This window comes from Neoarius graeffei, chromosome 1 (genome assembly GCF_027579695.1).
Source record: "Neoarius graeffei isolate fNeoGra1 chromosome 1, fNeoGra1.pri, whole genome shotgun sequence".
Lineage (NCBI taxonomy): Eukaryota > Metazoa > Chordata > Actinopteri > Siluriformes > Ariidae > Neoarius > Neoarius graeffei.
The window spans coordinates 71,732,190-71,738,426 of NC_083569.1; positions in this window are offsets into that span (position 1 = coordinate 71,732,190).

The following is a 6,237-nucleotide window of genomic DNA, read 5'->3' on the forward strand; positions in this document are numbered from 1 at the left end:
CACAGAAAGGCCCTCATCGGCCACGGGGCTCGAACCCGGACCTTCTTGCTGTGAGGCGACAGCACTAACCACTACACCACCGTGCCGCCCGGTGTAATTTATTTTTTAACCTCCACTGACTTTATTGGAGGTTGTTTTCGCCTCCATTTGTTTGTCTGTTCCCAGTGTAACTCAAAAAGCAGTGGACAGATTTTGATGAAATTTTGAGGAAAGGTGGAAAAAAAAGTAAACTTTGGGGAAACACTGTTTTCAATGTAGTGGGGCCTAAAACCCCACAGGGCCTAGTGCCTCCCTTTCCCTTATTTACATGCATATCCAGATTTATTTTTTTACCTTTAATCATATTTAAGTATAAGTAAAATATGTACCAGGTCTATAGACATAGGGCACAGTTAAAAAATAGATTCAGGCAAAAACCTGCACTTCTTTCTGTGTTCACATTATTAGGTCAACTTTACAACACACTCTCTGGGGCCGAGGCCCTAACATTAATTTTCCTACAACTATTCTGACTACTGTCAAATCCGTGGTGTTAAACTATTGTCCAATTCACAGATTTATGCCACAATGAATGTGGTCGACGTTGCATATAGTTATTAGGGAATTTAGGGCCAACAAATATACATTCACATTGAGTGTATGTGCATGAGTGACGGCCACGACAGTGGAATGTGGAGCAGCCACTCGCCGTGGGATCAATTCTGATTTGTTTCCTTTTGTTGGTAAAACTTTGTATTCAAAATCATCATTTTAAATTATACACTGAATTTTAGGAAACATTATCATGAAGCAGTTTAGCTCCAGGGACATCTGTTTCTATGAATTTTATTTGATAAAATGGACTAGAAGTCGTCACCATTGTACACGTAAATACACTTGCTCCTTGTTTTCCTTGTACGAGTCTTGAGCACTTGTGTATCACGTGATGCACAACATCAAAAATGATAATGCATTAGTAGAACTTGGCTATTAGTAAAATAAAATGGCTGCCTTACTGAAATCACCTGCTGCTCAAGTCTAATTAGTGTTTGTGAGGGCGGGCACAATCTCTAAGAGGCCAAAGGTTATGTCTGAAATTTGTGTGCGCTCAAAAATATTATCAGTCATAGACAAGTGAAAATGATTTGTTATACAGGTTTTAAGCAAATATTAGATAGCCTATATTATACTGAGAATAAATGTTAGAGTGCATATGTCACCCTTTTTCTATGTATTTTCAAATTCACACTGAATCTTAATCAGTGGAGTTTTTAATTTTATGAAGACTGAGTTTTCCACCAAAAATAACTCCTATCAAAATGTATAACCAACTGCAACTGAGTAGAATCCACACAATTTCATCCCAGAAGCACTTTAGGGATGCAGCAGCAGTGGATGAATGTAACCATGGGGTGAGACCAAATAGGAGAGTCACATAAACAGCTTGAAGACTGTGATATACCAATATCTTATATGGACATGAGTGTTTTACTGGGAAATACATCACTCGTATTTTTCATGCGTGATACATCCGGGCCATCAAGAATGGCAACCATGACATATTTCTCAAAATGTCACTCATGGGGAAATTGATGAATTGTTTTGATAAATTTGGGTACTTTTTGTTTGTGAATGAGTCTATATAAGAAAAAGAAAATCACAGGTTGGCTTGAAGATATGAAGTTTATCTTCTCGTGTTGAAAATTTGCATTTTTCAGATGAAATACATTGTGGATCTGAGTGACATATTTAAATAATATTGGCTGGCTTTTTCATGGTATATCAGATATAACGTATTCCATTCAGCTAGCATGATATTGAATGACTCGTTCAATATCATGCTAGCTGAATGGAATATATCTGATATACCACGAAAAAAGCCAGCCAATATTATTATTATTATTATTATTATTATTATTATTATACATGCACACTCCCTTTTCCAGTTTTTCGATGTCCGTTGGTATATTTTTCTCTTGTAAATATGGGTAAAGAATTTCTAATGAAGTTTTGGTAGCCCTCGGGTGTTCAACGCGTCTTTCTCTTTCTTGATGAACAAAGAAATGCTTCTATGCATGCGCAGCAGAAAACTTTCTCATTGGATATTCACGTCAGTTCAGATGTGTGACGTCATGTTTTCTTGACAACCATGCAATATGGTAAACCATATTCAATGCTCATTCTCCACTGGGTAGAGTGATCTAATACACATAGGATAAGCGAAATGCGAACAATATTGCATGCTATCAAACCAAATGGATGGAACAGGCTAGAAGGGAATAGAATACATGTTTTTATTCCATCGAAAATGTGTCCTGTATGTATAATAATTCCCGATATTTCACTCTGATGATGGCACTCCCAGTGTTTTCCTGCTGTCTGGACGTGCATTGTCAAAATGGTGAACTGGTTCAAAATTAAAATTATTTGGATTAATTTGCATATTTTTTGTGGATGTGTCTGTATAATATAAAGAATATTCTACGGTGGCGTGAAAATATGAAGTTTATCTTCTCGTGTTGAAAAATATATCACTCATTTGCTGTGCTCACTCATGAATACACAGTGGTTCTTGAAAGTTTGTGAACCCTTTAGAATTTTCTTTATTTCTGCATAAGTATGACCTAAAACATCATCAGATTTTCACACAAGTCCTAAAAATAGATAAAGAGAACCCAGTTAAACAAATGAGACAAAAATATTATACTCGGTCATTTATTTATTGAGGAAAATTATCCAATATGACATATCTGTCAGTGGCAAAAGTATGCGAACCTCTAGGATTAGCAGTTAATTTGAAGGTGAAATTAGAGTCAGGTGTTTTCAATTAATGGGATGACAATCAGGTGTGAGTGGGCACCCTGCTTTATTTAAAGAACAGGGATCCATCAAAGTCTGATCTTCACAACACATGTTTGTGGAAGTGCACGAACAAAGGAGATTCCTGAGGCCCTCAAAAAAAGCATTGTTGATGCTCATCAGGTTGGAAAAGGTGAAAAAAACATCTCTAAAGAGTTTGGACTCCACCAATCCACAGTCAGACAGATTGTGTACAAATGGAGGAAATTCAAGACCATTATTACCCTCCACAGGAGTGGTCGACCAACAAAGACCACTCCAAGAGTAAGGCGTATAATAGTCAGCAAGGTCACAAAGGACCCCAGAGTAACTTCTAAGCAACTGAAGGCCTCTCTCACATTGGCTAATGTTAATGTTCATGAGTCCACCATCAGGAGAACACTGAACAACAATGGTGTGCATGGCAGAGTTGCAAGGAGAAAGCCACTGCTCTCCAAAAAGAACATTGCTGCTTGTCTGCAGTTTGCTAAAGATCATGTGGACAAGCCAGAAGGCTATTGGAAAAATGTTTTGTGGATGGATGAGACCAAAATAGAACTTTTTGGTTTAAATGAGAAGCGTTATGTTTGGAGAAAGGAAAACACTGCATTCCAGCATAAGAACCTTTTCCCATCTCTGAAACATGGTGGTGGTAGTATCATGGTTTGGGCCTGTTTTGCTGCATCTGGGCCAGGACGGCTTGTCATTATTGATGGAACAATGAATTCTGAATTATACCAGTGAATTCTAAAGGAAAATGTCAGGACATCTGTCCATGAACTGAATCTCAAGAGAAGGTGGGTCATGCAACGACCCAAACCACACAAGTCATTCTACCAAAGAATGGTTAAAGAAGAATAAATTTAATGTTTTGGAATGGCCAAGTCAAAGTCCTGACCTTAATCCAAACAAAATGTTGTGGAAGGACCTGAAGCGAGCAGTTCATGTGAGGAAACCCACCAACATCCCAGAGTTGAAGCTGTTCTGTACAGAGGAATGGGCTAAAATTCCTCCAAGCCGGTGTGCAGGACTGATCAAAAGGTACCAGAAACATTTATTTGCAGTTATTGCTTCACAAGGGGGTCGCACCAGATACTGTAAGCAAAGGTTCACATACTTTTGCCACTCACAAATATGTAATATTGGATCATTTTCCTCAATAAATAAATGACCATGCATAATATTTTTGTCTCATTTGTTTAACTGGGTTCCCTTTATCTACTTTTTGGACTTGTGTGAAAATCTGATGATGTTTTAGGTCATATTTATGGGGAAATATAGAAAATTCTAAAGGGTTCACAAACTTTCAAGCACCACTGTATACATTCGCCACTCAAAGATAAACTTCATATCTTTGCACCACTGTGTAATATCATATATATATATATATATATATATAGAGAGAGAGAGAGAGCTGTCCAAATATATGGGAACCAAGGCAGCTGTCCTTCTAGACCAGGGGTGTCAAACCTGATCCATAAAGGGCCGTGTGGCTGCAGGTTTTCATTCCAGCCATGCAGCAGCACCCTGATTTGGCTTATTCAATCAACTGACACACCCACCCTTTAATCAAGGGTGGGTGTGGCTGCAAGTATTTGACTGTGTGAAGACAGTTCAGTTGATTGAATGAGCCAAGTCAGGTGTGCTGCTGCATGGCTGGAATGAAAACCTGCAGCCACAAGGCCCTTTATGGATCAGGTTTGACACCCCTGTTCTAGACCTTTATTATGGTATGTGATATTTTACTGAATAAAATAATGAATGTATATTTAATAATTAATTAGCTGCAGTAGTACCAAACACATTTGTCTGATTAAAGAGGGTAGGAACATAAAGATTGTGCACAAATTGGTAATTGATCTGTGTTATTAGACACAAGGTATTAGCTACAATTGCATGAGCTTTTTCAGATTAATCCACCAACACTATTAACACAGATGTGTGTGCAAGAGAAGCTGAAACTGAGTATGAAATGTTGACCCGCATATTAGAGATAAAATTAGAGTATTTAGAAATCCACCCTGACCTGAGGTTCCTAATAGATATTTTCATCATTTATAGAGCCTGTAAATCTACATGGTCTGGAATGCAGTTTGGTTGTCTTGGAGAGAGATTAATTGAGAGATTACGCCAAGGTGTGATAGGGTGATTGTGGGTATTTTTATTTATTTATTTATTTTTTAAGGTTATGTCTAGGAAACACTTGTAATAACAGGGACAAAGCCACAAAACCATCCTGGAGATGCAGTTCTATGTAGCAGAGACTAATTAGAATCTAATGGAGTCTAATTGGTTTACAATTTGCAGAAATATGTTTTTGAAATGGCTATCCATTTGCTAAACTATATGGATACAAGGTCTTCGCTGTTGTACAGAGTACAGTGAAAGATGTGTAAAATGGCATGAACATGGCTGTACGTCAAGGGAGAAAAAAGCTCAGCCACACACAAAGACATTTTGCTTGTGAAATTCCTCAGCTGAACCACAGAAATAGAGTCATTGGCCAACAGATGTAATGATCACTGCAAGACCTTAGCTTTAGAAAATGAGAGTGGCAGTCATGGAAAAAACTGACCTGTAATCAGACGACTAACAGACAATATGACTAGACTTCTCCCAGACAACATGACTATGTCTATCTTTCATCCAAAAGAAACAATTGAAGGAAATCTGCCCAGTTCTCTGGACTGAAGCTTAATGTACACTGTCCCTACAACTGTGGAATTTTTTTCTTATCTAAGGTCAGCAGCAGGCTGGGAATACATCATGACATGTACAATAATAACTGTAATTTGGCATATCATTAATGAATTCAGAAGACAGCAGGTAAACAGTAGAGTTTGATTGAGTTCACTGATTGAGTTCAGTGAAAAGCAGCACAGAGAAGTTGTGTAAATCTAGTTTTACATATCTATAAAATAAAGCACATTATTTTACCTTTAGGGGTACAATGGCTTCTCACTGGGGCAGTACCCTCTAGGGTAGTTATTTGTACTCTTTATGTACTGCTTGGGAACATATATGTACCTTTTTGGCCCTAAAAGGTGCACATAGTTACCTTGAGGTCCAATAATGAGCCCTAGGAGGTACATTAGTGTAGATTGTAGCTTGGGGGACAGAAATTGACTCCTACTGTACCCTTATCTCTGACAGTGTAGTGTTTCTTAAATGTGCTCACTAATTTTAAAGCCATCTTATTAAATTAATTTTAAATCTTACTTTGAAACCGTTGCATGATTTTAATTTAATAGTCATTGATTTATTTGTGGGCGGCACGGTGGTGTAGTGGTTAGCGCTGTCGCCTCACAGCAAGAAGGTCCTGGGTTCGAGCCCCGGAGCCGGCGAGGGCCTTTCTGTGTGGAGTTTGCATGTTCTCCCCGTGTCCGTGTGGGTTTCCTCCGGGTGCTCCGGTTTCCCCCA